At 34.5% G+C, this 11,612-nt stretch overlaps 1 long non-coding RNA gene across 1 annotated transcript; it reads right to left on the minus strand.

Annotated features, from left to right (window-relative positions):
• Positions 1–764: 764 nt before the first annotated feature.
• LOC110199185 (uncharacterized) lies at positions 765–11,219 on the minus strand. Its single transcript, XR_002321940.1, has 2 exons — positions 10,992–11,219; positions 765–936 (listed from the first exon to the last, which is right to left on the minus strand). It is a non-coding gene; the product is annotated as an uncharacterized LOC110199185 (long non-coding RNA).
• Positions 11,220–11,612: the final 393 nt, after the last annotated feature.

Below are 11,612 nucleotides of genomic sequence, written 5' to 3' on the forward strand. Positions count from 1 at the left end.
AAATACATTTAAAGACAAAAGGACAAAAGATAAAAATTTATAATGAATCAAAAAAAACTTTCAAAAAATAAAAAAAAGATAAAAGGCTCTACTTATTCTTGTTATGATTCCTTGCCTATTATTTTATTGTGGTTTGGTTTGTAAAAGTTGTATTTATATTTTCTGCCTTTCAACATTTGTTTGCAATGTTTCTATGCCTTAATAAATTGTAAATGTTTTATTTGTTGCTGAGAAATATGCATAATCTTTTATAGTCCAATTTAGATGTCATAAGTTATCTAGCTTTAGTTTACCTAGCATTTTTCCAGTTACATATTTACCCATTTCTTTATGTTTCTAATAAACTTATCCACAATTGAGAGAGAGGCTTTGAAATATCCTGTAACTATTGTATCTCTCTATCTATACATTTTTCCTTTGGCTTGGTTAGTATATGCTTGATGAATTTGGATGCTACGGCATCTGGAGCATATTTCTTTAACATTGATAATGATTTATTCTTGAGTATTCATTTCAGCATAATATAGTTTCCTTTTTGATCACTTCTTCTGGACACTTTCTTGTTTCTTTGTTTGTTTTTCTCTCTTATAAGGTACCACCAGTAATTTGAAACCATACATAAATATAAAAGACATATAATATTATATTGCCCTTGTGAAGCCTTATGTCCCACTACTCTACTCTCACATTTTGTTCAAAGTTCTCCAGTGAGCAGATCTTTTGCTGTTTTTTTTTCAGGCCTTATCTTCTGATCTTTATGAAGCTTTTGATATTTTTCCCAGTCCTCATGCTGGATGTTTTCTTCTCTCATGACTTCAGAGGCAAGACAATGCCCTAGTTTCTCCTTCTAAATCCCCAAATACTCCTTTTTCTGTCTCTTTCATTAGCTCTTCATTCTCTTTCCAACCCTTCATTGTAGGTTTTTCTTGAGAGTCGCTGCATGGGAATATAGGGAAAAGGGGAAGGAATAAGCATTTATAACGTGCTTAGTAGATGTCAGTCACTGCGATAAGCACTTTTTACAAATATTATCTCATTTTATAATGGCATTCTTATCTTGTCTCTCTTTTTCTTCCACCCTGTGACATCTCATTCAGTTCCAAAATCTCAACCACCACTTCTATTTAGATATCTCAGATATATTCTTCTCATCCTGAAACCTTTGAATCTTCAGATATGTATTTGCAACTTCCTAAAAGACATCTTTACTTGAATTTACCACTAGCATTGAAACCTAGTATATCCCTAAACATGCTCATTATATTTCCTTCCCCTTAAACTTGCCAGTCTTTCTGATCACCAATGTTAGGTGAAGAAACCTCTGTTTCCCTTATTTGTATCCTTAGGGACATCTTTTACTTTTTTATTTCCAATCAAGTACCAAGCTTACCTATTCTGTCTCTGTATTTCCACAGCTACCACCTTAGTACAAACCCACATTATCACTCACCTAGTCTAATATAACATACTCCTTACTGGTACTTCTGCTTCCACTGTGATACCCTTTAATTTCATTTTTTTTTCTACCACCAGGATAATTTTTCTTATGCATATATTAGTAATATATAGTATATTAGTATAGTACATATTAATGTTCCTCTATTTAAAAAGCATTAGTTGTTCCGTATTATACACGAAATAAAGTTCAAAATTTATGCCTGGTATTCCATGTTCATATCAATCTGGGGACTTTCCTTTTATAATTATTTACCATATCACTCTAATGCTGTCTCATAGTACTGTTTTTCACACTGTATGCTTTAGCAAACTGGATTGTCTTCTGACAGACATGTGCTACTCATGTGCTGCTTTTATGCCTAGAATGCTCTGTCTTTGTCTCTAACTCTGCTTCTGTCTCTCTTTATTTCTGTCTCTAATTCTCTCTCTGATACTCTGTCTTTCTCTTATTACTATGCATGCATTTAATTACCACTGATTTTTTTAAAGCACAATTCAAATGCCACATTTTCCATGAAATTTATTTGTCACTGTGGTAGATAATGCCTTTCCTTGAGTTTCACAGAACAATTTAAAAAATAACTTTCTAATACTTTTCTTCTTGAATTGTTGCATATTACAGATATGTATATTTTAAAGTTGTTTTTATGCTAGACTATAATCTAAAGTTTATATGTCCTTTAATGCATAGTGAATGAAGTATTTTACATAAAATATTTAGTGTTTGCTGAATGAATGAGTGAATTCTGTGTTGTTATGCAGAACAGATTTAAGACATGTAAGAGTTATAGGAAAATAGATTTAGGGTCAACATAAGGTAGACTTTTCTACACATTTGAGCTGTTCAAAAATAGAACAGTCTGTGTTGAAAACAGAAAGCTATTTAACAGAGAGACCTAATGAGCATCTCTTGTGTTTTGAAAGAGATTTCTGCACTGCAGAGAGGTTGGAGAGTAGATTAAATTTCTAAAGTTCCTTTTTATTTAAGATTTTTTCATTCTATTTAAAAAGCCTATCTAAAGCAGAATAAAAGCACTGGATTTCTCTAAGAGAAATTCACTGACATAAGATATAGAAAACTGAATGTTTAAGTCAATCTTTGGAAAAATAACTGACATTATTCATCTAAATTGGAAACAAGGACAAGGAAATGAAACTGACTGTCCACAGTAAGTCTAAAGTATACAACATCATAAAACTCATTGCCTGAAGTATTGTAAAGAATATTTACCTTCTACTCAGAATATCTGGTTTCAAGATTCATATCTTATCATTACTGGCTATGTAATCCTGAATAAATTAAATAATCCCTCTAAACCTCAGTTTGCATGTAAAATGAGTGTGATATTATTTCTACTAGCCGTCCACTCTTGGAAAAAAAGTGGATGAAAGGCACATATTGATAAAGTTACTATATGAATTTTGGATAGATAGACCATTAGTTTATGAATGCATAAATCATAAAAAGTTACCACATGTAGATGAATAATGAATTAAATTTCATAAGTGGAAGACATTGGGTTGCAAGTCAGTTGGTACTTTGCATCATATTAATTAATTAACCCAATTAGCCAAAGTTCATGTTTTAATACTATTATTCTCCTAATGGGGTTACATTTTTGAAAATCATGGAATAACACAATCTCAGAAGAACCAAAATTGCACGTGAAACAAATGGCAGAAAAAGAGAAATGGTGGATGTAAATAAATTTCAGCATATTGCCCCTGAGAATTTTTGTGAGAAACCACTTAAAAGTAAAAATTGAGAACATACATACACAAAATAAATGTGGGGCACTTATGAGAGAGAAAGAAAATAGGGCAGTTAGAATTTTATTCTGGTATCCAAAAAATACTGTAAGAAACAAATGATCTGCATTGCAATGGGTAGCTTTTCATGGAGTATATATGAAATAATATTGAAAAGAATTGCAGGCAACAAAATGTTGAAGGATTGGATTTTTTATCAATGGAGAAAGTAACCATACCTATGAAATTACCAATCTCTGCTATTGTACATATGTGATACCCAGAGCTTTCTTATTTGATGAGTTTGGTAACTGCCTCACAATTTTTCTTTCCTCCCAGCTCCTGCACTCATACATAATAGAAGACTTCAACATACATTTTTACTTCTCCTCAAACTTCCTAACCTCTCAGTTCCTCAATCTACTCAGTTCTTATGAGCTACTTCTATACCCCACATCAGCCATACACAAAGATAGTTGTACCAATTATTTTGCCAGCACAGACAAACATACCACCTCCATGTTCAAGAATTGTATGCCTTTAAGCACCTATAACATATTGGTTTTTCACTTCTCCCTCCATTTCCTTTACAAAATTCTACTCTTCATATATACCATGACTTCCAATTCTTTAACCTCTCATTTCTCACTGGCCAACTCCCAGCACTAACTGCTTTCTCTTTTCCCTATTTTGACTTCTTGGTGACACATTTAAACTCCATGGTGTCTTCCTTTCTTGAATTGCTAGCCCTCTTATCATATAAACAATTGCACCTGGATAAGCCTCAGTCTTAGATAGTCTCACCATTTGCTTCCTTTATTCCTATGTGTGTGCTGCTGAACAAAGTGGAAGAAAATCACACAACTCCTCTGACTGAGTCCACTATAAATGCATATTATATAACCTCATTTAGTCTCTCACAGCTATTAGGCAATCTTTATATAGCTCCCTTATGAAGGTACTATCCCATTTTCCATAGTGGCTCTTCAAAACCTTTTCGCCCCTCCTCAAATCTCCCATGGTGCCCCCTCACCACTTCCTCTCAGCTGAGAACCTTGCCTCATATTTTATAGGAAGAAAATTGAGGGCATTCACTGTGAGTTCTCTTATCTCCCCTACTCTTCATCTCATATTACTTAGATGCCTTCTCTCATGAACCCTTATTTCACTTAATTAAGTGGTCTTACTCCTTTCTAAGATTAATCCCTCTGATTGTTAAAGTGACCCCATTCTATCCCATCTCCTCCAACAGTTTTCCTACTCTATCATTTATTTTTATATATTTTATATATTTATTTTATATATTTTTTATATATTTTTATATATCATTCTCACTCTATCATTTATTTTTAATCTGTTCCTATATACTGGATCATTTCCTATTGTCTACAAAAATTCCTACGTCTTTCTCAGAATCACCCCCCCATAAAAAAAAAAAAAACCTCTGCTTGATACTTCCATCCTTGCTGTCATCCTATATTTCTTCTGTCCTTCATAGCTAAGCTCCTCAAAAAGACTGCCTATAATAAGTACTTCCACTTGCTCTTCCCTTCCTTCCTTCCTTCCTTCCTTTCTTCCTTCCTTCCTTCCTTCCTTCCTGGCTTCTTTCCTCTCTTCCCTCCCTTTCTCCCTCCCCTCTCTCTGTTCATATGGGGAATCATACATTTATATGTGGGTGCTCTGCCTTAAGGAACATAAATTTTGATTGCTAAAGCCTTGCAAGATATTTTTGCATTTTGGGGTAAGATTTTTTATTTTATTTTTTCTTCTTTTCCCTACTTATTTATTATATCATTAAAAAATGTGACAATTAGCTATTTTGTCTTGTGTTTCATTTGTGATTTCTTGAAATTGAGCTATGGAAACCAGGCTTTGATAAAGCCCTTTTAAATTCAAATAGAGCTATATGACCATGCCTTAAACCTAAAACACTTTGGCTCTTAGTGACTGGCCAATGACAGGTCCCAGCCCAAGCCTCATTTGCTCATTGCTTGGCTTTTGATGGCTCAGATTTAGTGTGCATAGCAATTGTTTCTGTTCTGCCCAGAAACCATGAGGTTCTTCCCCTCTCTGTTTGGCTTTTTTTTTTTTCTGAATAGGCAAACTAAGCCATATTTTGCCTCATTTCTTACCTAGCCTTGAATCACGGAATGGATGTTGCCTCAGACAAACTGAGACCTGGGAAAGACCTTCCTTAAAAAAGGCCAAGATCTCTTACTGCATCTGGGATCATCTCCAGCATTCCTGACCTATGTATTGCAACTGTACTCAGATGACCCTGAAGAAAAGAATAAGGCTGATGGCTTTGTACTACCCTGCCTCACTTAAATTCAGTTCACTTGCAAGTTGAGACTTCACCTTTCTGATGTCATTAGTCTTCTTTGAGAACAAAGTGCAAACAACAACAAATCCCCATCTTTTACAGGATGATTTTCCCAGTCTATTTTAAGCCTAATTCCTTCCCTCTGTATAAAGTAAACTAGTTATCTAGAATCAGGAGGAAACTTAGAGGTCATTTAGTCCAACCCCTTCATCTTATAATCAATCAATCAATAAACATTTATTAAATGCCTACTATGTGCCAGGCACTGTGCTAAGCACTGGGGCTATAAAAAGAGGCAAAATATAGTCCTTACCTTCAAGAAGCTTACAATCTAATGGGGGAGACAACAAGCAAACAAATATATAGAAAACAAATTATGTACACTATAAATAGGAAATAACTAACAGAGGGAGAGCATTAGAACTAACTGGGGTTGGTAAAGGCTACCTGTAAAATATGGAATTTTAGTTGGGAGTTAAAGTCAGTAGTTGGAGTGGAAGAAGGAGAGCATTTCAGGCAACAGAGTCTTGTTGGGGGCAGCTAGGTGGTGCAGTGGATAGAGCACAGACCTGGGAGTCAAGGGGACCTGAGTTCAAATCCTACCTCAGACACTTGACACTTACTAGCTGTGTGACTCTAGACAAGTCACTTAACCCCTAATTGCCTCACCATAAAAAAAAAGTGTCTTGTTCATGGAACAGCCAGGAGGCCAGTGTCACTAGATCAAAGAAAATATTGTGCGGTATAACATGAAAAAAAGACTGGGAAGGCATGAGAGGGCTAGGTTATAAAGGATTTTGAGTGCCAAACAGAGCACTTTGTATATGATCTTGGAGGCATTACAAAGCCACTGAAGTTTATTGAGTAGTGTGTATGTGTGTATATGTGTGTGTGTGTGTGTGTGTGTGTGTGTGTGTGAGAGAGAGAGAGAGAGAGAGAGAGAGAGAGAGAGAGAGAGAGAGAGAGAGAGATTGCACCTGCACTTTGGGAAAATCACTGGCTCTAGATGTGTAACGAATGATTCAATGATCTTATCATCAGATCAATGCATAAAAAAGATCCATCTGGCAGGAAGTGAAGGATGAACTGCAGTGCACAGAGGATTACTCTAGTAGTCCCAATGGGTGGCAAGAATAAGGTGGTGGTAAAGAATTGGAGATCAAGGAGATCAATTAATTGGAGATCAATTGGAGAAAAGATAAACAAGTTGATGGAATACTGTTGCGCTATAAGAAATGATGAGCAGATTGGTTTCAGAAAAACCATGATATGAACTGATGCAAAGTGAAGTAAGCAGAACATGGAGAACATTGTACACAGTAACAGCAATATTGTGAAGATGATCAACTGTGCCTTAGGTACTCTAATTAAAACAATGATCCAAGACAAGTCCAAAGGACTTATGATGAAAAATGCTATACACTTCCAAACTGATGAACTCTGAATGCAGATCAAAACTTACTTTTTTTACAGTTTATTTTTATTATTTTATTTTGTGTTTTCTTTTGCAATATGGCTAATATGGAAATATATTTTGCATGACTTTACATGCATAATCAATATTAAATCACTTGCCTTCTCAAGGAGGAAGAAAGGGCAGAAAGAAGAAAAATAATCTGGAACTGAAAATTTTTTTAGAATGATTGTTAAAAATGTTTTACATGCAATTGGGGAATATTTAGTGAAATAAATAAAAACATTTTTTAGAAAGAAGAAAAAAGAAACTAAACTATCCTGTATATAGTTATACAGTTACGTGTATATGCATACATACATGTCTATATGTCTATCTATAACGTGTGTATATGTTAGCATGTTGTGTACTTTATCAGATTATAAACTCTTGAGGGCAAAGACTGCCTTTTGACTTTTTTTTGTACCCCAGGGCTTAGCACAGTGCTTGACACATAATAGGTTTTTAATAAATGTTTACTTATTGATTGATTCTTATAGAATCTTGACTTTGCTTTGGTAAACAACTTCTGTTGCAGAACCTTGATATTGGGACAATCCTAGAACATCATTACTGTCCTTTTGTTCTTCTCCTCAAAAGGAAAGCTTTTTAGGGACATATATTCTTGTAATGGTCTTATAGCTAATTGTGTAGATCTAAACATTCTAAAAAACAATTTCAAACTACTTTCAAAGAACTAGAAAACTGTACATACTCTTTGACCCAACAATACCCCTACTTGGTCTGTAACCCAAAGAGATAAAAGAAAAACACTTATAAGTAAAAAAAAAATACTTATAGCAACTCTTTTTGTGGTGTCAAAGAATTAGAAATTAAGGGGATACCTATCAATTGGGGAATGGCTGAGCAAGTTGTGGTATATGATTTAGAAGGAATATTATCATGCTATAAGAAACGACGAGCAGAATGGTTTCAGAAAAAAGAAAACCTATGAACTGATGCAGAGTGAAATGAGCAGAACCAGGAGAACACTGTACACAGTAATAAGAATACTGTAATGATAATCAACTGTGAAAAACTTAACTACTCTGATCAAGACAATGATTTATGACAATTCCAAAGGACTCATGATGAAAAATAAGATCCACCTTCAAAGAAAGAACTGATGGATTCTTTGTGCAATTTTTCCACTTTGTTTTTTCATGCTTTTTTACTTGGTGAAACATGGTTAATATGCAAATATTATTTACATGACTTCACGTGTACAATGGGCATCATGTTGCTTGCCTTCTCAATGGGTGGAGGAGGGACTGAGGAAAGGGAGGAAATTTGGGACTCAAAATAAAAATGAATGTTAAAAACAAATAAGCAATTACAAAAAAAAGAAAGGAAGAGATTGAACCCAGCTCATAATAGCTATCTTCAAATACAGGGTATCCCAAACATCACAGTGCAATTTTAAGCTACTAAAGCTAATAAAGTTAAAAAATGTACTGCATCTTTTGGGGCATTATGAATTTGAGCAACTTGTAAACTTTAGTTCAATATGATGAGAGATTTATTGAGATTTTTTGTTGTCAAAAACCATAATGCATTTACTTATGAAAGTAGTGATCTCCGCAACTCTAGTGCTTGCAAAGGGGTTATTTGTTGGAGATATTAGAGAAAGGATTTCTGCTTTCAGTGTACCCTGGACTTTGTGACCTTTTTTAATCTTTTCTAACACCTAGAATACAATAAAACTAGGAATTCAAAGCTGCTCCTTAAGCAATCAGATGCCCTCACACATCACAGGCACTTGCTAAGTATTTTTTGAATGGATGCTTTTTTAGTCATATTTTAGTAGTCCATTTAGTGGCCCTAGAAGAAGACTAGTATAACTTTAATGACATTGTGTTCAGGATTTGTATTTGAATCCTGATTTCTCACTTAATTAGCTATAATACCTTAATTAGGGCACAGTACTACAGACTTTCTCAGCTTCTGTCTTTTAATTATAAAATATAAATACTGCAATGTTCAAATGGTTATTTTAAGGATCAATGAAAGTGCTCTGTATACACACACACACACATATACACACATACACACATATACATACATATATATATGTGTTACTTCTAAAACAACAAAATTATAAACTCAGGAATATGCTTATGATTCTACACAGACTCTAACTTAAAAAATTGTTCTTGAAACCCCAAAATATAGTAAAATATTAAAAACTGTTGAAACAGAGTCTCATGAGAGGCATATCCTAATATGGCTCCTTATCTTCTTCTTTCCTTGGGATAGAGATGGCAGCATAGCATACAGAGAATACTGATTTTGTGGTGAAGAAGACCTGAGTTTGAATTCTGCTCAGATAAGTCATTGTGCAATCCTTGGGCAAATTTGCTTAGCTGCTATTAGCCTTATTATTGTTATTTGCAAAATGGGGAAACTAATATCTCCTTCACATTTTGAGACACAATTAAGATATTATTTATAAAGAACATTGAAAGCCATAAAAGTCTACTAAGTGTAGTAAAGAGTGATGACAAAATATTTCTATGATATTTACAATTCTTAAAATCTTTAAACGTGAGTCATTGTTATAAGATAACTGTTTGATATACAATGGTAATGACATTGAATAGGGAGTCAGGAAATCAAGTTCTAGTGATCTTGAATATGTCACTTGACCTTTTCACTTTCCTTATATGTCTGGATTATATCTGTTCTCTGATTCTGTGAGTTCTGAGAATGAAAGATATTATAGAAATATTTCTAAGAGAGTTGGTTTTACTGGTCTGGCTCTCTCCTACTGCACAAAATTGCCTTTACCTTCAATGAAAATGGCAAGTGCAAAGAGAAAATTCATACTGGGGAAAATATATCCCATTGTTATGATCACTGTAATGATCATTATCATTATAAAAGAATATATTACCCAATAAGTTCCAAGTGAGCAATGGCTGTGTCTTTTTATATGTTCCTTTATAGTGCTGAACACTTTATAGGTTACTTATTGTAAAATAAGCAGAAGAATTTTTTGTCAATCATTAAAAAGATGGATGAACTTCTGTCCACTGCCTTTATCCCCAGTGGAAAATGATATATTTTTCCAGTTGCTGAATTTTTAATTTGCACATGAAGAAGTTTAAGTCCTACCTACCATTTTTCTTGTGTGTTCCTCACTAAATTCTCAGATTGATTGGTCAGTGCAAACAAGTAGGAGATTCAGACAAAGAACTAATCAATTTGTTGGATCATTTTCTTTTTTTAAAAAAAATTAAACAGGATTATACAGTTTCTTTTCCCCTCCTGCCATAAAATTGACTAGCTGTTTAGACTTAGTGAGGACAGCTAAACTGACTAATAATTATACTCATGTCCATAAAGGATGCTATGTTAGGATCAAACTCTTCTGATATGAACCTTTTCCCTGTAATTCTGAAATGAGAGATGAATTCATACTTTGGTGAGCAGACAGTTGTGAAATTGCTCCAACCCCCCATTCTCACATACATACATATGCATACATGCATACATATATATATGTACACACACATACATATATACATATATATATACATACATACATATATTCACACACACACCTATGCCATTCTTTCCCTATCTTGAGTAAACTCCATAGAAACCTACATAAATGGTGCATAAAGCTTTCATGACTCAAGCCCTAAGGCTACCCATTTAAGTGGTCCCCACTGTATTCACATATAAACAGTTGCACAGTATATTAAGAATTGCAATAATAGCAAAACAGCTAAAACAATATTAGCATGATTTTATTTTTATTTTTATGGCTTCTTGACTAGTTTGAAAACTACTTCCTGGCCTTTAGGAAGTGACTAAAATGCTAGTTAAACATACATTTATGTCAAGGAAAGTGAGGAGGGTTACTGTTGGTTTTTTAAATGGGTGAAGGTGGTGATAGAGGGGAAAGGGATCCTAAAAAAAGGTTCAGAGACATAAATTTCAGGGTCTTGCCTGTAATGAATATTCAGCATACAAGCCTCCTTGTTATCAATTAATTCAACTTACTTCCTCATCAATTTTTGCCCCCCTCAGTCTTGATGGTTTTATGGCCTAGACCCAGGCAATCCCCGTAGGCAGTCCATCTGATAATTGACACATTTTCTAACACAGCATAGTGATGCCCAAGTCAGTGCTTTTGGGCCGTGACTTGAGCTTATTGGAGTCTGCAGCAGGGACTCCTTTTATCCCTCATACGTCAGAATCCACTGACAGCTCTCCCAAGCAGGGACCGAGCAGAACTCTCCCTCAGGAAAATATATGCAAACACCTACAGAACATTGTAATGGTTGCTAGGCATCACAATGGTGACATCTTTATGATAAACACAGCATGCAGAAGAAGGCCTAATAAAAGAATAACAAATTATTACATCCAGAGGGCAATTTCGCAAGATTAACTGGTGTAATAAATTACTAACCCACCCTCCCTTACACACACACACACACACACACACGCGCACACACACACAACACACACACACACACACACCAGTCATCACAATACCATGTTACCTTTTAAGGTATTTTGCAGCAGAGACAAAAATGAGCTGGTCTATAAAAAAACATGGAACGCATAGCTGAGAATAATAAACCATATTTCACATTTTTCAAAAGCTAGTCATGGTGG

This window comes from Phascolarctos cinereus, unplaced genomic scaffold (genome assembly GCF_003287225.1).
Source record: "Phascolarctos cinereus isolate Bilbo 61053 unplaced genomic scaffold, phaCin_HiC Scaffold_4;HRSCAF=312, whole genome shotgun sequence".
Lineage (NCBI taxonomy): Eukaryota > Metazoa > Chordata > Mammalia > Diprotodontia > Phascolarctidae > Phascolarctos > Phascolarctos cinereus.